The sequence below is a fragment of the Neoarius graeffei genome, chromosome 1, assembly GCF_027579695.1.
Source record: "Neoarius graeffei isolate fNeoGra1 chromosome 1, fNeoGra1.pri, whole genome shotgun sequence".
In the NCBI taxonomy this organism is placed as follows: domain Eukaryota; kingdom Metazoa; phylum Chordata; class Actinopteri; order Siluriformes; family Ariidae; genus Neoarius; species Neoarius graeffei.
The window spans coordinates 21,044,969-21,065,721 of record NC_083569.1 but is presented as its reverse complement, the minus strand read 5'-3'; the positions used below and the strand labels follow the sequence as shown (position 1 = coordinate 21,065,721).

The 20,753-nt window shown below is 39.7% G+C and overlaps 3 non-coding genes and 1 pseudogene across 3 annotated transcripts; 1 reads left to right on the top strand and 3 right to left on the bottom strand.

The window, feature by feature from the left end:
• The first annotated feature begins 5,929 nt into the window (after nucleotides 1–5,929).
• Nucleotides 5,930–6,002, top strand: trnat-agu (transfer RNA threonine (anticodon AGU)). The gene has a single exon. It is a non-coding gene; the product is annotated as a tRNA-Thr (tRNA).
• Nucleotides 6,003–8,758: 2,756 nt separating this feature from the next.
• On the bottom strand, nucleotides 8,759–8,923 carry LOC132898216 (U2 spliceosomal RNA; annotated as a pseudogene).
• A 196-nt stretch (nucleotides 8,924–9,119) lies between these two features.
• LOC132896562 (U5 spliceosomal RNA) lies at nucleotides 9,120–9,232 on the bottom strand. The gene has a single exon (XR_009656084.1). It is a non-coding gene; the product is annotated as a U5 spliceosomal RNA (small nuclear RNA).
• Nucleotides 9,233–19,937: 10,705 nt separating this feature from the next.
• Nucleotides 19,938–20,010, bottom strand: trnaf-gaa (transfer RNA phenylalanine (anticodon GAA)). Its single transcript has one exon. It is a non-coding gene; the product is annotated as a tRNA-Phe (tRNA).
• Nucleotides 20,011–20,753: the final 743 nt, after the last annotated feature.

The window sequence follows — 20,753 nt, the reverse complement described above, 5'->3', positions numbered from 1 at the left end:
GGCATGTGCATTCCTGGCTATATCTGCATTTTGTTTGGCCAGATGCTCGTTTATGTAGACCCTGGATCCCTTTAGCTTGTACGCATGCTTTAATAGTGCGGTCTTATGTTTCCTGTTGACAAACCTCATGATGATGGTCTGCTTGTCGCTGGTGTTCCTCCTTGGTAGCGGGTGGCAAGCCTCAATGTTATCGCAGTCCAGGTGAATTCCCTCGGACTGCAGGAAAGCAGATACCTGTTGCTCCATGGAGCTCACATCCAGCTCTCTGGGCTCCCCCCCGCTGATAGCTTTAATCAGCAGGGGGGAGTCTGGGGAGCTGGATGATAGATATTTGGGCTCTGTGGAGCCCGGGGAGCTTTGATACATATTTGGGTTTAATCCAAACAGTGGCTGTTTTCACAGATGTGCTGCTTTGAATGTGGCAAAAGAAATTTGATCTTGACTTGGCTGAAAGTGCAGATGATTCAGATGGTTTGCAAAATGACAAGAAAGTTTTTCTCTGTAAAATGCAAACAAGGCAGCAGTTGGTGTTTTGGAGAATGTGAGCAGTGGTCCCACTACCGCTTACATGCAAAGCAAGTGCTCTACCACTTGAGCTAATTCCCCTGCTGTGTTTAAGGGTTTGTCCAGCTAACAACCACAAGCCCCCCAACACTGCCCTTCCTGGCCTGCTCGTTGCTCTCTGGAACCATGCCTGAGTTTCCATTGGTTGTTTGTTTATTGTCAGGTGGGCTACTGCTCAGAAGCGGACTTTTGTTCTGGGGGAGTGTATTCTGACTCCCATTTGCATGAATACCAGGTGGTAAGCTTCAAATGTTTTGACACTAAAACAACCAAATCTCCTCACATGGAGTCCCTGGCATGCTTCTCACACTTTTGGGGTATGCCTCAGGAAGCATTTGTTGCTTCATTGTTCAATGAGAGCAGTTGGCTGGAAGGTGGTGAAAAGTGCCTTTTCAGCACAGCAGCTTGCTTTTCACCAGCAGGTTTAAGAATACAAGCAGGTAAGCATCATATTTTCAGTTTGTAAAAGCTGTCTCAGCTGACTTTGCACTCAAGCGAGAGTTAGAATTTCAAACTGGATAGTGGGAATATGACAAGCCTGTTGAAAAATGTGATTTGAAGATACTGAGGTCAGTCAGCAATTCAAGAAATTAAGCCAAGCAAACTGAAAGGAATCTGTGATAGCTCACCTTCGGAGCTCATCAGAGGAGCATATCAGCAGAAAAGTAGTGTGCAGTTAGTTGATTTGGTCATTGTTACAAACAGTGCCAAGGTTGTGGATTTAATCCAAATAGTGGCTGTTTTTACAGATATGCTGATTTGAATGTGGCGAAAGAAATTTGATCTTGACTTGGCTGAAAGTGCAGATGATTCAGATGGTTTGCAAGATGACAAAAAAGTTTTTCTCTGTAATATGCAAGTAAGGTGGCAGTTGGTGTTTTGGAGAACATGGGCATCCATCCCACTACCTCTTACATGCTAAGCAAGCACTCTACCACTTGAGACAATTCCCCTGCTGTGTTTCAGGGTTTGTCCAACTAACAACCGCAAGCTCCCCCCCCCCAACCTGCCCTTCCTGGCCTGCTTATTGCTCTCTGGAACCATGCCTGAGTTTCCATTGGTTGTTTGTTTATTTTCAAGTGGGCGACTGCTCAGAAGCGGACTTTTGTTCTGGGGGAGTGTATTCTGACTCCCATTTGCATGAATACCAGGTGGTAAGCTTCAAGTGTTTTGCCACTAAAACAACCCAATCTCCTCACATGGAGTCCCTGGCATGCTTCTCACACTTTTGGGGCATGCTTCAGGAAGCATTTGTTGCTTCATTGTTCAATGAGAGCAGTTGGGTGGAAGGTGGTGAAAAGTGCCTTTTCAGGACAGCAGCTTGCTCTTCACCAGCAGGTTTAAGAATACAAGCAGGTAAGCATCATATTTTCAGTTTGTAATAGCTGTCTAAGCTGACTTTGCACATGAGCGAGAGTTAGAATTTCATAGTGGATGGTGGGAATATGACAAGCCTGTTGAAAAATGTGAGTTGGAGATACAGAGGTCAGTGGGCAATTCCAGACATAAAGCCAAGCAAACTGAAAGGAATCTGTGATAGCTCACCTTCGGAGCTCATCAGAGCAGCATATCAGTAAACGCTGTCTAAGCTGACTTTGCACACTAGCGAGAATTAGAATTTTAGATTTGATGCTAGTATGATCTTTTATTGCCATGATGGAGTTTGTGGAGGAAATGCAGCTTTTGCTAATTAGACCTGTTGCACTGGAACAGAGTAAATATCCACCATGTTGCACTGTGTGCAGGAGGAGAACCTGAAGATGGTGCTCATGAACCCGACCAGCGCCTTGGTGCAGACTAACGATGTGGGAACCAAGCAGGCAGACAAAGTCTACTTCTTGGCCATAACACCCCAATTTGTGACGGAGGTGGTCAAAGCCGAGAGTCCGGATGGCATCCTGCTCTCCATGGGCAGACAAACGGCACTAAACTGTGGTGAGACCTGTTCTGAATTATATCTCTACATGTGTAGATACAGAGTGGCAGCTACAATTATCAACAGTACATAATTACTGACACCTTTTCAGATTTACCAATTGAAAACAATTTTACAAAGGTGAGTTTCAGTTACAACAGTTTTTATTGATTAATAAATCAACCGGAAGACACCCCTCACCCTTTGATCTTGTCGTCTGATGACACAGCTCATTATCTGAGATGGAATTTTTTTCAGCACGATGAGCAAGTTGAGGAAAACCCGAATGCTCTCATCGCATGTAAGTATGGTGGAAAGATCATGGACATGTTTTTACTTATCAAATTCACCGATATTTCATGATATCTTTGTCGAAACCTACTTTGTTTCTTACTCTTTCATTTGACAGTCGGCATTTTGTATCTTATCACGCGTTTGAGAAGTCATGTGAGGTGTTGATCATCGTGATCACTTTCACCGGTGTCCACCATTATCAACACCCTGTGGAATTAAGTGACATTTACAACTGTTATGTATCAATCTTTGTGTAGCATTGTTGAAGCAGATGAAGTACTTTAAAAAATATAAGTGTTGTGATTTATCATAATTTTTTCCTGATTCATAACAGAATGGAATGCTTAGAGAGTATTTGGAATCCGATTGAAATAAATAGAATTAGACCAAAATCAAATTCCTAGCATATATATATATATATATATATATATATATATATATATATATATATATATATATATATATATATATATATATATTTATATATGTATTATAAATTACATGCTTGAAATATTTCTATTCCATTTTGAATTTTTTTTGCAGTTTGTTGTAAATATCTACAATATATTACAATATCAGACATTTTATATTTTTAGATATAGAAATATAAAGTTTTGGTTCGAGAACTGACATGCGACCTTTTACCTGGATTTTCATGTGGTTATAATATCAATTGCCTGTTGACATTCATTGGTAAACTACAAACCTAGAAATTAATACAAACAACAGTGAGTGATTTAACAAAATGTGATGTACAAAAATACTTAGAAAGTGGGTAGAAAGTGGAACAAAAAGATTTTCTGACACAGGTTAAACATTATCAGTTCATTTGTTTACAAACGTTCGGATTACTTCTTCATTTGCCTAAGCACTGACTTCGATATATTTATATAAAACATATTTTGGACTTAATACAAGTCTATATAAAAAAATTAAATAAAAACTGTTTTGTTAACTTAATTCCACATACCATTTAAAAAAATAATTCTCATCTCGATGTCAATAATTGTGGAATGGTGTCACATCATCTGACACGCTAAGTAATCGTGAATCAACTTATTTTTTTCCAGTGGAAGTTTGAGTGACTATTCATGCACAATTTATGTATTGAAAGTCTCTTCTACTTTTGCAATGGCCAAAATATCATTAAGGTGTCGATGATTGTAGCCGCAGCTCTAGTTCTGGATACTTAAACTTACGACCTATGATACCCTGTGGTAGGAGTGGTGCTGTTTCAGATTGGCGTGCTGCAGCAGTATGGTGTGAAGGTTTTGGGCACACCTGTAGAGTCCATCATCGCCACAGAGGACAGACAGCTGTTTGCTGACAAGCTGAAGGAGATCGATGAGAGGATCGCCCCCAGTGTGGCTGTGGAGTCGGTGAGCCCTGCTCTTCTCTCATTACACGCCACACGTGTATATCCAATATCCAGCACACAATATTCCCAGTCACCCGCTTTTAAAGGCCTATATAGATCAAATGGGTGTGCTTTTATACAAATGTTTGCATGTGTAACATTATTTATGATAATATTTACACAGCATGTAATGATATATTGCAATGATAAATCGTGATACATATTTATGACAATTTGAATAAATGAATTACAAAACAATATCAACTGTGAGCTACTGCTCACTTACGTATCCCCTCGCTCTCGCTTATATCAGAATACAAGCAATTGAAGGAATAGGACACTTATTATGAATGTTGACTTCAACAAATAATTAACCCAGAAACAAGTAAGTAAAGAGCAGTGTTCTCCCCAGGTATTTCAAATAGCATCCTGGTAAACTGTCATTTTGAAATAGCATTTTGCTTCTTGAAATAGCGTCTAAATTCACCCTATATATTTCATAAATACATTCAGTCGGTAAACAGATAGTTGATGTGTGACAGACCTGAAAATGGTATACACAGTATCGAACCCCAAGCTGAAGTTCAGTACCAAATATCAAGCAGTTGTGATTTGTAGTTGCTGAGAAAAGTGTTTCAAAAATTTTGTAAATCCACCCTATATGTTTCGTAAATACATTCATTTGGTAAACAGGAAGTCGATGTGGGACAGACCTGAAAACGGTATACACGGTATAGAACCCCGAGCTGAAGTTTGGTACTAAGTGGCTATGATTTGTGGTTGCTGAGAAAAAGGGTGTTTTGGATGGACCGAGATACAGACGGACAGATGGAGGTAAACCAGTTTATCCCCCCTTCTTTGGAGTGGGGGTATAAAAAAATGAATTGTGATTATCAGGCTGTGTAATCACTAAGATAGATAGATAGCTCCCAAGCTGGGAATTTGTTTTGTTGCAGCAGCAAGTTATCAAACATGTGAAAAGAAAAAGAAACACTGTGCAACATAAAATAGAATTTAAAAAAAGAACAAGCTGACTTTACAATATACAGATAAAAAAAATACCTATATATGCACTTTGTACATGTGACTGTGCATTAATAGTGCAAAAATCAAGAATTGTGATAAAAACTGTGCAAATGACAGTAAACCCAAGATTACGCCTCTTCAGGTAGCTTTTTTCTTTTGCCATGACCCGGATTTGAACCAGGGTTGCTGCGGCCAGAACACAGAGTACTAACCATTATATGATCATGGCAAACTACTCAGATGTAATCAGGCACTTACTTTCAAGAGCCTATCACTCATAGTTTTCAAGTTCTGCTCCAGAAACAAAACCTCCCCCTCAGACTAACCTGAGAGACAAAGTCTGAAATTGTTTCCATGGAAACATGAACAATTAAAATTTCTCAAATTTCTTAGTATGAAAAGGCACATTTACATCACCTTGTTAATATGTATGCCAAGTTTCAAATCCGTATCATGAATAGTTTTGGCTATATGCTCCGGAAACAAACTCTTAGAAACTAAGTCAAAATCTATTTTTTATGTAAAAATTTGAAAAATACTTGAGAAAGTAGCCAGAATGTACAGTCCACAGCCCACTCTACGATTAACACACTGCATTATTTAAAATGTGTGTCCTTTTTTTGTGAGGCAAATAGTAAACAGCAGCTAACTGCAGCTAGGAACTAAAGTTGTGAGTGATGTTACAGCAGTTTCTGTGGGCTGTTTTGAGGATCAGTGCAGGGGTTTCAGGGTTCTGCTGTGGCCCCAAGCTTCAGCAACTGTGAGAGAGTTAAGGCTCCATAGCTCAGTGGTGAGAGCACTGGTCTAGTAAACCAGGGGTGGTGAGTTCAATTCTCACTGGGGCCTGGGAGGGGTATTTTGAAAGTGGAAAGATGATCCAGATAAAAGAGGGGATATTGAGAACACTGACACCAGAAGGTGAGCAAGTGCTGCTCATGATTTCTCATCACCTGAAGACCACTTTCTGCTGGTGAGAATGGCCTCATATGGACAGTTTGAAGATCAGTGAGATCACTGTGGATGAGACTGAGGACCTGAAGGTGTCTTTGGTGTTCAATTTCTGCAAAGCACTTTGCACTCAAGTCTCCATCAATGCACATAGTCAGGTGGTATTTGTTTATATTTGGAGGCTACTTTGCAAAATTTACCAAGTCTTGTTTTTGGTAATAATATACAAGTTCAGATATAAATTCATAAATTTGGACTTCTTGTAATGTTTGTAGGCTACTGTTTCATAGTTAATTATGCAGGGGAACTTTGCACATAAAAAGAGCCCTGAAACCACATATAGGAAATTGGTATAAAATTATTACATCATTAATATGCAATTATTATATCCATAATAGGTGTTATTTGTGGCACGCAACCTTTTTACTCAGGTCAAAAGCAGGGTTCATACATTAGATACCCATTTAACCCTAAAAGGACCTAAACTACTGAGTGGGATCAGTTAGAACCTCAGAGGTGGTGTGCTGCTCAGTCTATTCAACTGACATAACTTTCTGCTTTAAGGAGTTTGTTACTCTATAGATTCTTTATCTAAGAGTATGCTTGTTTCAAGATTGATGAAAAAAAGTGTTTAACAAGGTGACTGATTTTCTGTTGGGGTCCCATAACTCTGTGAGATTTGTTGCAAAAATATTTCAGCAAGTTAGTCGCTTCTTTGTGTGTCTATTTTTGCCGATCTGTATGTTTGCATGCTTGTCTCAGATGTCTGCCATAATTAAGAATATAACTATTTCTTACAAATTGTAGATAACTAGTGAACCTGTTAGTTATGGAGTTACTGAAATGTCTGATGTATGATGCTTATCTGTCCATGCACTCTCCACACACAACCACATACCACAACAGATTCCTCATCCTTGCACCGATCCTGTAAATATGCTTTGTGCTAATATGCTAATGCTTAATAACAATGTGTCCACATACCAACTCTTCAATAAAAAGCTGGGATAAGTGATTCCTAATTTGAATAAAAGATTTTATAAGACAAAATTTGAAACCTGCACATGTCAAATATAATATTTTGAATTTGAAGTATCATTTGTTTTTTACTTATTCATTAATATGGAACATCAAATGATGAAGAGTTCATTGCATCATAAACATGTGGACACATTTGAAGGTAGCTTAATATGCATGCTCTTAGAAAATGCTCATTCTGCTTTATTTCTGGTCATAATATGTGTTACCAATAACTGCTTTTATTTTTGTGTTTTGTCTTTGAATCCTTAGGCAATGTGTTACTTCTTGATGTAGTTTGGACATAAAAAAAACTGCTAGCAGCTTAGTAATCTCAATGAAATGAGAGATTGTGAGCTGAGTTCTGGAATGTAGATAAGCTATAAATATTCTCATGTTCTGTAGCAATAGTGTAAAATATTTCTGGCTTTTTATGTTCTCTATGTACTTAAATGACTCATTTTAAACTTAACTTGATAATACCTTGCAAATATATGATTTCTATTCACATAAAGTTAGTAAATGGGTAATTAAAAAACAGATGTTATAATGGACTTACTGTAAGTGATACAGGCATATATATATATATATATATATATATATATATATATATATATATATATATATATATATATATATATATATATTATGTTTTTACAGATTTAGCATTTCCTTTTTTTGGTGAAAATGGTGACTGCTGACATTACAACAAGTAAAAATAATTTGTTTGGGATGTAAATAAAGGGTTAATACTGAGAAACCAGACTTGGCAAATTATATATATCAGATGGCTTAATGTTAGCTATCATTTAATTCAAACCCAGTAGGCCTGCCTTACTGTAATGCCAAGAATGAGGTCGTCTGCTCTGATGATATTTATTGATTCCCTATTTTGTCTGGTCTTTGCCAGTTTTCTGGAAAGTAAGATGGGAAATCAGTGTATGGGGAAGGAATAGTAGAAAGGAAAGCAATGGAGAGAGATGGATGTTATTCCAGGTGGATTGTGAAGGAAAGGGGGATAAAAGTTATGAAGTGGTAGAAATTGTGGTGGCACCAATGTAAGAAGGAGTTATATCTATAAATCTATTTGTTATACTAACCTGTAAATGTTACTGTAGTACCACCATTGCATGTAGGTTGACAAAACTGCACTTGTTCATTGTGTGAAGTTCTCTTTTATGTGTCGTTGCTTGACACAGTGTGATTTTGTGTTATGAAGACTGCATGATGCCATGTCATTTTGTAATGAGTATCAATAAATCGGAAAAAAGTAAAATGTACCCACTAAAGTCACTGTTGGTGGTTAACAAAATTGCACCTGTTCATTGTGTGGGGTTATTTTTTATGTGTCACCATTGCTTGACACGGTGTGATTGTGTTATGAAGTTTGCATGATGCCATGTCATGCCTGTTCATTGTGTGAAATTATGAATATTGGGTAACACTTTATAATAACTATCCGTTATAACTAGTTAATAGATCATTAGTAAACTGTTAATTAATGAGTTATTAATGACTTGTTAAGTGTTTGTTAATAGTTCGTTAAGGATTTATAATGATGCCTTATACCGGTATATTATTGTCAGTCAGAAAACACATCAAATGTTAAAATGACACACAAAAACATTATTTTTTTAAACAAAGGCACCATTCCTGAAGATAGTACAATACCAGATTGATGTGTGGAGCAGAAGGAGCAAGCCCCTATTTTAGCTCCCTGTTCAACATCTTTATTTAGAGAGCATATCAGATATTAAAGTGATCAGAGCAGATATTATACTTGCTCTTAATCAAAAAGCAATAACTTTCTATATTCAATGGCTTTAAATATACCACTTCCAAAATTTGAAAATATTAAAATCCAAAAAGGTAAACACAGCTAGACTCCACCCCCAACAGCTGGATCCTTTTGAAGAGAAAGACATTGTCTTGGGGGCTTGTGTGTGTTTTCCATGCCAAAAGTTCAATATTTCTAACATTTGACCACCAAAACTATACAGCTCTACTAGAACAAAGCCTGCAAAAATACATTGGACTAACTAGCATTCCTCTCTCCAGAAATCTTTAATAAAAGACAAAAGATTTACGCGACAATGAAGAGAACCATGAATTACACTTAACATTGGGTCAGGTTAGTGACACTGTATTGGAGGTGCAGAAAGCTGGTATAGAGAGCGTGCACGTGACGTCACGAGGTCACGTGATATTTGTTTATCTGCCATTTTGGACGGCATGGCCGCGCATAGAACTTAGACGAACCCGTTCTAATTATCAAGTGTGTGGGAGTCGATCTTTCGAGAATGGTTATATCTTGTTCAGCATTTAGTTGTACAAATAGACAGGGCCAAAAGGAGGGCCTGTCATTTTATAGATTCCCCGCAGACGAGGAGAGACGCGCAAAATGGGTGTCCGCTGTGCGAAGAGAAAACTGGTACCCCAGTTCTACCAGCTGAATTTGTAGTGAACACTTCATATCAGGTAGGTGCAATCTTCTAATTCAATACTCCTAGTACATCTGTAAAGTTGATTTTCGGATTGAATGATAACTGCATACTTAGAAACTAGACAGTCTCTAACGTTTAAAATGGCTATGCCTAGCCCTACTACCCTGGCCTAGTCTATGACAATGTTTTATCTTTTTGGCTCATATATGCCTTTGAAAGGCCAATCCATAGTAGGGATGGCGAAAACTAAAAAAAATCTTGACCGACCATCGAGCCTCATTAGCCGGTTAAAGTTGGTTAACCTATGAGTTTAAACAGGGATGTAAACGGCGGATGCGCCTTTTTCATGGCTGAATCGCGCAGATCCGATTTTTTTTTAGGGGGGGCGTTGGAGTGTCTGAATAATTTCATCAAAGTAAATTATGTATTAAAATTACTAAATGAGCAAATGCCCAACCTGGAACACTTTTCTACGTAACGCTGCCTCACATCACCTTCAAGATGCTGAACAAACTTAGACAAGTAATCGCGCGATGTAGATGGGGTATTTTCCGAATTTTCTTGGGGATTACTGCCTGGATCCATTACGCTTGCGCAAGGTAAACTATCCTGATGCCGTCCAATGTGGCGGAGTGGGCAGAGTACACACGTGCGGGTCACGTGACTGCACATCCTCTATAGGGTAAGGTGGCCTGGGCCAATCTCTTACACCTTTACAGCTTTGTTAGCCATTGCACACAGGCAGAGAAATGTCTGACCAATAAGTGTTTCTGATAGATAGATAGATAGATAGATAGATAGATAGATAGATAGATTAGATAATATTTTTGGTGGTCAAATGTTAGAAATATCGAGCTTTTTGCATGGACACACACACACACACCCATATATACAAACCAGTTTTATACAGAATATTAATAGATTTTGTTAACTCATAAATTAAAAAACAAATTAATAAATAAACAAGCATAGAATGCAAAGCCAATGAAAATAAATACAAAAAAACAATAAAACAATAAAATTCTCTGTCATACAGGACCGTGAGCCACTCTCAAGCTGGCTCCCCCCTGACCCCCAGAATGCACATAGCTGCCACTTCAGGACCCAGCAGAGATCCTCACCCTTTGCCCACTGCTCCATCCTTGTAGTTTTTCACATCTCTTTGGTGGGCATCTATGAGAGCCAAGTACTGTGGTGGCCGGGACCCCCCTGCTTGTGACCCCGGCCCCCTCCTCTGATTGTGGGCATGCAGGGCCTCCTGCAGCGAAGATTTTACCAGCTTTTAGAGTGCGTGCAAGGGCACCATCACCCGCTTCCCCACCAGCAGGTTGCAGGAGGGCCACAGGGACTTTACCTTAAAATTTCAAACAGGTTCAATTCACCTTAAAATCAACTCTCTGTAAAGGGACACCGCAAGAAGGTCATAGGTTTTGGAATTTTGAAAAAAAGATTATGGTTGCAGAGATACGATGATTTTAGTAAAAAAGAAATAACGGTAATTGCGCGCTAACTCCCCCAACACACACACACCTCTCTACTTAACATTGTAGCACAAAACAGAAAGGGTCTACATGGTCCTAATTGGTTCTGTTAGAACCAGAAAAGGTTGGTAGTTTTATGAGCAACTTAGTTTTGGAGGTGAATCCGAACAAATTCCTGCCTGTTGTGCGCCACCTGCTCCTGCAGCTCCAGCACTGTAAAGTGAGAGTAAGTGACTATTTACTGCCATTATTGAGCCTTCTGTTGAGCAAGTGAGCTTAAAAAGATGACAATTACAAAGAGACACTGCTTTATGATAACTGTGAAAGTTGAACACCAAATCAGTTTAAAACAAAAAACAAACAAACAAAAAACCCCGATGATTTGTACCATGTATTAACTTCCCGGGTTCCAGAAAACAGCTGGCGCAGTTGTTGCTCTTCTTCTTCACGAGTGACTTGGCTTGTGTATTCGTCCTTCTTTTTCTCCATGGCTATAGGTTCTAAATCATTCTCAGACAACTAACCACAGATTGATGATGAATCTGAAGAGCTTTCGTGTCTTTTTCAAAAGAATCGGTATCAAGAACGCACGCCACTGCAGAGAATAGGATAGAGTCCGTGTGGAAACAAAAGAAGGCACTGGCGCAAATGACATCACACGTGCAGCGCCACAGACCTGTAAATCACTGCGATCTAATAATGACGGACAAGCTTTTAGTGATTTTTGGAACAGAATTCAGACGCAAAAATCTTTTTTGAAGATTAACCTTTGAAGGATATAATGCAATTTCAGCAGCATAGACACAACTTTTTGTGGGTTGTTTGGCTCGTTGGTCTAGGGGTATGATTCTTGCTTCGGGTGTGAGAGGTCCCGGGTTCAAATCCCGAACGAGCCCAGGTTTTACCTTAAATGGTTGATCTGAACTGCTGGGGACATGGATTTCACTTGGCTGCATCATTCTAAAAGCATGAGTTTAATGAAAGTTATATTAAAAATATCCCTGGTTTTCTGTGTGTGATGTGCGCAAATACACTGTAAAGTTGGTGGATAAATAAAAGAAGGTTTTTGCGTTGAAAAATCACTAAAAGCTTGTCCGCCATTATTAGATCGCAGCGATTTACAGATCAGCGGCACTGCACGCGTGATGTCATTTGCACCAGAACCTTCTTTTGTTTTCACACGGACTGTATCCTATTCTCTGCAGTGGCGTGCGTTCTTGATACTGAGTCTTTTGAAAAAGACACGAAAGCTCTTCAAATCCGTCCTCAGTCTTTGGTTTGTTGTTTGAGAATGATTTAGAACCTATAGCCACGGAGAAAGAGGCGGACGAATACACAAGCCAAGTCACTCGTGAAGAAGAAGAGCAACAGCTGCGCCTGCTGTTTTCTGGAACCCAGGAAGTTAATACATGGTACAAATCATAGTTTGCTGTTTTTTTCCTGATTTGGTGTTCAACTTTCACAGTTATGATACAGCAGTGTCTCTTTGTAATTGTCATCTTTGTAAGCTCACTTGCTCGGCAGAAGGCTCAATAATGGCAGTAAATAGACACTTACTCTCACTTTACAGTGCTGGAGCTGCAGGAGCAGGTGGCACACAACAGGCAGGAATTTGTTCGGATTCACCTCCAAAACTAAGTTGCTCATAAAACTACCAACCTTTTCTGGTTCTAACAGAATCAATTAGGACCCTTAGGAAGCGGAGGCCATCCACATCGGATCTGCTTTAATATCAACAGATCTTCATTTAAGGTACGTGAATCTTTTCATCATGGCACACCTTCAGCTTGTTCAGTGTGCTGAGTGCAGGATCTTTAGTCATTCTTCCTCCGTCACTAGCGATAGCTTTATTAGCTTTATTTGTGATAAGTGCAGATTAGTTAGCTCTCTGATGGAGAAGATTACAGTGCTAGAAGCGCGTGTCCAGGCTTTAGAGCAGGTTAGTGAGCGTGAGAACAGTGTAGTTTCTGTAGGGGAAAGTCTGGATGCCCTAGGTGGAGTTAGTAATCCCCCAACTCCAGCATTAGAGCCCTTACAGCGGGGCGAATGGGTTACGACTCGGCGGCATAAGCATAGAGCCAAAGCTACCGCTGAGGCTCGCCCACAGGAGCACCACTCCTCTCTGTGTCACGTGCCGAACAGGTTTGCTCTCCTTAGTGATGCACCCACTGAGAAACCTGAAAGAGCTCTGGTTATAGGGGACTCTATCATATGGCACGTGAAATTAGCTCAGCCTTTAGGGGCACCAGCAGCTTTAGTCAGGTGTATACCGGGAGCCAGGGCGCCGGACATAGCAGGTAATCTTAGGGTCCTAGGCAAGCACAGGTTCTCAAAGATAGTTATCCATGCAGGAGCTAATGATATATGCCTTTGTCAGTCTGAGGTTACTAAGAGTAACTTTGTAGAGGTGTTTAAATTAGCGAAGGCGATGTCCGATGCTGTAGTATGCTCTGGCCCCATCCCAATGCATGATGTAGCTTACAGCAGGTTATGGTCGCTGAACTGCTGGCTGTCCAGGTGGTGCTCTGAAAACAGTGTGGGCTTTATAGATAATTGGGCTAATTTTGAGGGCACTGCTGGCCTGTTAGGGCGGGACGGTATCCATCCCACTCGGGAAGGTGCTGCTCTCATTTCCTGCAGCATAGGTCATAGTCTCAGAACAGGCCTAGTTAATTTCTGACAATCCAGAGCTAAGGCCAGGGAGCAGACAAACAGGCTAAACCGACTGTCTGCTAGCTGCACAGAGTCGTCACTCATGGTCCACTACATCGAGACTGTGTCTGTTCCCCGAGCTCAACAAAAAGGTAGAAATTTTCAGAGAGTTTCTTTCAGTAACCTAATCAATATAAAATTAGATCATACTGACTGTACAGCTGCTGCCAGCACCTTTGATCTAAAGGTGGGGCTATTAAATATTAGATCTCTTACATCTAAAGCACTAATGGTTAATGAACTCATTACTGATCAGGAGTTTAATGTACTTTGTTTAACTGAAACATGGATTAAGCCAAATGAATATATAGCATTAAATGAAGCGAGTCCTCCTGGATACAGTTATATACACCAGCCTCGCCTAACTGGCAGAGGAGGCGGCGTCGCGGTTATTTATAACGATTATCTAGGTGTAACACAAAAACCTGGTTATAAATTTAATACATTTGAAGTTCTTCATACTCATATAATGTATGTAGCCTCAAAAAATAAGTCTACCCAGTTAATTCCATTGCTTATTATTTACAGGCCCCCGGGGCCATATTCTGAGTTTCTTTCTGAATTTGCAGATTTTATCTCAGATCTGGTTATTTCCTTAGACAAAGTTTTAGTTGTCAGAGATTTTAATATTCACTTCGATAACCCAGAAGACCCTTTAAAAACAGCGTTTGTGTCCATCTTAGATTCAGTCGGGATTAAGCAGAATGTCATAGGACCGACCCATAATGGTGGTCACACCCTTGATCTAATACTAACATTCAGATTAAACGTAGACAATATAGTCATACTTCCACAGTCTGAAGTTATCTCAGATCATTATCTCATCTCATTCAAACTATGTCTGAGTAATAATATATGCACCTCATCACGCTACTGTATTAAATGTACTTTCACGTCAACTACTGCACAGAGCTTTATAAATGATCTCCCAGAGCTGTCAACTTTGATTGGGTCACTGTCAGCCCCTGCAGAACTTGATCAGGCAACTGAATGCTTAGAGTCAACATTCCACCATACTTTAGATAATGTAGCTCCTCTAAAAAGGAAAATGGTCAGAGACAAAAAATTAGCACCCTGGTATAATGATGACACTCGCACATTAAAACAGACCACTCGAAAATTGGAACGTAAATGGTGTCAAACAAAATTGGTAGTGTTCAAATTAGCTTGGAAGGAGAGTTTCCTGAAGTATAGAAAAGCTCTTAGTGCTGTGAGATCAACATATCTCTCCTCCCTAATAGAAGATAACAAAAATAATCCTAGATTCCTATTTAATACTGTAGCAAAATTAACCAGGAATAAGTCCACTATCGACACATGCACACCTGCAGTATGTAGTAGCAACGACTTCATGAATTTTTTTAATGACAAAACTGAGAATATCCGACAAAAAATTCAAACTACTAATTTAAGGTCAGACAATGAAAGTGACCTTGTAGTTAACTATATAACTGTATCGGATCATCAGTTAGAATGTTTTACTCCCCTAAAAGAAACTGAATTACTTTCATTAATATCTACATCAAAAGCCTCAACTTGCGTACTAGATCCCTTACCTACACATCTATTCAAACAGATAATGCCTGGAGTAATTGAACCGCTTCTAAAAATAATAAATTCTTCTCTTATGATTGGCTATGTACCCAAATCCTTTAAACTAACAGTTATCAAACCCCTGATTAAAAAACCTGACCTTGATCCCTGTCAGCTGTCCAATTATCGGCCAATATCAAACCTCCCCTTTATCTCCAAGGTCCTTGAAAAAGCTGTGGCACAGCAGTTATGCTCATATTTACATAGGAATAACATCCATGAAATGTATCAGTCAGGATTTAGACCTCATCATAGCACAGAGACAGCACTGGTTAAAGTAGTAAACGACCTACTGTTGGTGTCTGATCAGGGCTGTGTCTCGCTACTTGTGTTGCTTGATCTTAGTGCTGCATTTGATACTATTGATCATTCCATTCTTCTGGATAGACTAGAAAATGTTGTGGGAGTTAAGGGAATGGCCCTCTCCTGGCTCAGGTCTTATCTAACTGATCGTTATCAGTATGTTGATATAAATGGTGATATTTCTAGACGTACCAAGGTAAAGTTTGGTGTTCCACAAGGTTCTGTTTTGGGTCCACTGCTTTTTTCTCTATATATGTTACCTCTGGGCGATATTATTCATAAACATTGTATTAGTTTCCACTGTTATGCTGATGACACACAGTTGTATGTCTCTGTAAAACCTGATGAGAGACACCAGCTTAATAGAATTGAGGAATGTGTTAAGGACATTAGACACTGGATGCTTATTAATTTACTTCTGCTTAACTCTGACAAGACTGAAGTACTTGTGCTAGGACCACATACAGCTAGAAGTAAGTTTTCTGATTACACAGTGACTCTGGATGGCCTTTCTGTTTCTTCACGTGCAGCAGTAAAAGACCTCGGAGTGATTATTGACCCCAGTCTTTCATTCGAAACTCACATTGATAACATCACCCGGATAGCTTTCTTTCATCTCAGAAATATTGCAAAGATAAGAAATTTAATGTCATTGCATGACGCAGAAAAACTAGTCCATGCTTTCGTTACCTCCAGGTTGGATTATTGTAATGCCTTACTGTCTGGATGTTCCAATAAGTGCATAAATAAGCTCCAGTTAGTTCAAAATGCAGCAGCAAGAGTCCTTACTAGAACTAGAAAATATGACCACATCACGCCTGTCTTATCCACACTGCATTGGCTCCCAATCAAATTTCGTATTGATTATAAAATACTACTATTGACCTTTAAAGCACTAAATGGTCTCGCACCACAGTACCTGAGTGAACTTCTGCTCCTCTATGACCCACCACGCCTACTTAGATCAAAAGGTGCAGGCTATCTGCTGGTACCTCATATAGTGAAGGCTACATCAGGGGGCAGAGCCTTTTCTTACAAAGTCCCACGGTTATGGAACAACCTTCCAAGTAATGTTCAGGAATCAGACACAGTCTCAGCATTTAAGTCTAGGCTGAAAACATATCTGTTTAGTCAAGCCTTTTGTTAATGGTGTTTATGAGGTAAAGGTGTAGATCTAGAGGGTCCTCAGACATAGAGTGTTTTGGTAAACTGGGATGTATGGATGCTGTCAGTCCCCACTCACTTGCTCACTCGAGTTTGTTGATGGTGTAGTGGCTGGCTGCTTTATGTCCCGGGGCTCCCTCATGCCTGTGTTACCTTCTGGCTCTCTCCTTTTAGTTATGCTGTCTTAGTTAGTTGCCGGAGTCCCTGCTTGTACTCGGTGCAATATGTATACTGCTCCTACTTATTCAGGTGACATTGGGCATACCTAACAACCTGGGTTTTCTTTCCCTCCCCCCTCCCCCACCCCAAATCTGTCCCTCTGAGTTACATGGAGTCAACAGGAAATCTTTTGGTGGAGAGGGTGGAGACCTCGACTGGCTATCGTAGCCTGCAGGGAATCAGCCGTCAGACTTCTGTCGCATGTCCCAGACCCGGTGAAATGTAACTGAATTGTCTTGGCCAGCCCTAAGGGTCCCATCTGCATCTCATCATTGCTGAGGAGTGTGCGCCCATCACCCAATCAAGCATCCAGCCAGAGCAGGTCATAATATATATTTTACCATATTAACATGCCATTGTTGTGTGTTATGCCTGATGTAAAGACTCTCGTCTCTGCGAGCCTACCACACAGATTTAATACTTGTCATTTTTAGGGCATACCTAACAACATGTGTTTTCTTTCTCTCTCTCTTCCCCCCAATCTGTCCCTCTGAGTTACATGTTGGTCCTGGGATTGAGATGCTGGCCTCTTCTGCCCCTCAGACCTGCTTGATCCATCATGGTGCCCTGTGTCTGGTTGGAGTTTTATCGCATCACTCCTGTGAAGGACGGCCCCATGAGGATATTTGAGGGTTATACCTGGAGGATGCTCTTGACTCTTACAGTAATGCTTTTATGGCTGAGGACTACAGTTGTCTTGCTAACTTTAGGACTGCAGTTATCATGAACAGTTTTGCACTCAATTTTCCATCAATGAAGAGTTATAACATCAACGAAACTGTCCTCATGTTAAAACAGTTAATATTATAGTCAGGCTGTCTGTTGTTGCCCAAATGAGGATGGGTTCCCTTTTGAGTCTGGTTCCTCTCGAGGTTTCTTCCTCATGTCGTCTGAGGGAGTTTTTCCTTGCCACCGTCGCCACAGGCTTGCTCATTGGGGATAGATTAGGGACAAAATTAGCTCATGTTTTAAGTTGTTCTAATTCTGTAAAGCTGCTTTGCGACAATGTTTATTGTTAAAAGCGCTATACAAATAAACTTGACTTGACTTGACTTGACCTGACCCTGTAGACCCTTTCTGTTTTGTGCTACAATGTGAAGGGGGGGGGGGGGGGGGGGGGCAATTACTGTTATTTATTTTTTTACTAAAATCATCGTATCTCTGCAACCATAAAATATTGTTTTCCCAAAATTCCAAACCCTATGACCTTCTTGTGGTGTCCCTTTACAGAGAGCTGATTTTAAGGTGAATTGAGCCTGTTTGAAATTTTAAGGTAAAGTCCCTACAATAATCATGGAATTGGTGTGAAGGAAAAGGCCATTGCAAGATTAATTTATAATTTATCACTTTGTGAGAAACTTCCCTGTGTATTTTTGAATCTTGTCATTGCCTTTTTGTCCACTGAAATAGGTGCGACGTTATATTGTATCTAAAAGCATGATTTCTATATAAAATGAATGGACACACCATCCTGTTATCTCTCTCAACTAACTCATTGGGGTTTTTCTGTATTTATAGGCTCTGAAAGAGATTCTCTCACAACATGAGCAAAATGTACGCTCTTCAATTAATACTGTACCTTCAGCTACTATTACATCATATCCATCTTCCGTCAAATACTGCCTGGAAACACAATAAACTCTCTCAACAACCTCTCTCTTCTCCTTTTGGTATTTCATCTGAGTGTGCTATAGCCAAAACAGCTGGAGCATCTGTGTCTACTGGTGTACAAGCAGCAGCTCCTCCTTCTTCAAATACTGCATCAAACACAAACAGCCTTTACACCCTCTCCTTCAACTACAGCATTGGGGTTCTAATAAAAAAATAAATAACAGTAATTGATCCTGCAGTGCCAAATACATTACTGTTTCTGAAATGTGATCAGGAAATTTTACTGGATCACAGCAGATATATATTGGGGCACATACCCCAGTGAGCCAATGGACAACTTATAAATTCAAGTCACAGGCTAAACGCAAGCTTAGCACTTACCGTGCGGTGAGATCTTTGGGATGGCGCTTCTGACTTTTGTTTCCAAATCGTAGGAACTGCTCCACATACCAGACATCGCTCAAATCCTTCAATGTGACTCTACCTCACAAATTTACCTTTTTCAAAATGTATGGAGCAGACACCAAACTGTCCTGTCGGCTTGAAGTTACCTCTCTTTGTTGGTACAAATCAAACCCATTCATTCCGCAAGTGTCCTGCTGACTTTGGGCTACAATGCATCAAAACTGTACTTTTTTCATTGGCTACATTTGAACAGCCTTGAAGGACACACCCCTTAGGAGGCATGCTTTGGTTTTAGTTTTCTTGCAGAATTAAAAAAAAAAAAAAAGTTTAAAATGTGCTACACTTTGCAAAGCAGGCGAAGCTGGAAATGCCACGAACTTTCAAGCGTTTCGCATATGATGTCACTTCTTTGAATGAACAGTAACTTACCAGGAACACGTTCGTGTAATGGCGGACTCAAAGAGCCAAACTTTACCAACTAAACAGAACATGTTCCCGGTCTTGTATTAAGATACAATTTAGACAGTAAACTATTAAACATGCCTAGTTTTATAAGGTATAATTTCCAGGGGTAATGCAAATTCAAAAGACGAGCACTTTAACGGAAACAAAGGGTTTGGGACATGACAGCTTGCTTGACCAAAAGGACCCTGTAGTTGAGACAATATGTGTATGTTACAAGCTGCAAACAAAGGCTCTACAGAGATTTGAACTCAGACCACTGGAGTCAAAGTCCACAGTGCTAACCATTACACCATGGAACAAAGGGCAAATTGCTTTCACCACCAAATTACTGGCATATACTGACAGCGTCCTGGCAAAAAAAAAAAAATCAATCAGCCCCTTGGTCAAAGGATTAAATGAACACACACCACAGTCCTCAACACCGAAACCCAGGATTGAACCAGGGACCTTTAGATCTTCAGTCTAACGCTCTCCCTACTGAGCTATTTCGGCAAGAGAATGCCACCATCTGAGTGGTCGCCTCCCTGATATAAACATTAGTAGTTGCTAAATCCAATCGGTCAGGTCACATGGTGTTCCTTTTTAACCAAAATCTAATTAAATATAAAGTGATTAAAATGATCTATAGTATCATCTGGAAGTATTACATATATATAGTGCTAATTGATTAATGAAACTCTTTTATGTTGTTGGCAATTTGTTTTATTCCAAGCATGTTTTTACTTAAATGAACAAAAGTTCACATGAAAGAATGAGCAAATAATGAGGTAAATGTGTTCTCTGTGCTCGCTCATTTCACTGTTACCCCCCAATCATGCAGTCCTGATTATTTCACTGTTATCCACAGTGCCAATTGGGTAATGATCTCCCTTATAAGTGGACACACACACACACACAGAGAGAGGTTTTGATAGCCGGATCCACTCTGTGGGTCATAGAAGTGTTCCTGTAATATTAAAAACAATAAATTGTAGCGTAAGTTCAGAACATATTACTACTACAAAAATTGACATACAAGCTTTTCATTTACAAACTTACATATCCATTGTCTGAGTATGGATCTCTGAGGCTGGGAAATAGAGAGATGATGCCCAAAGCATATTTACTTCACACAGAGACAGGTGGGCTCCTCCTGAAACATAAACATGACATTACTACTACATTTCCTTCAGTTTAAAAGATACAAATTTTTACTATTGTTAGCTTCAGTGAGTTTTAGTCTTTCTCAAATTGTT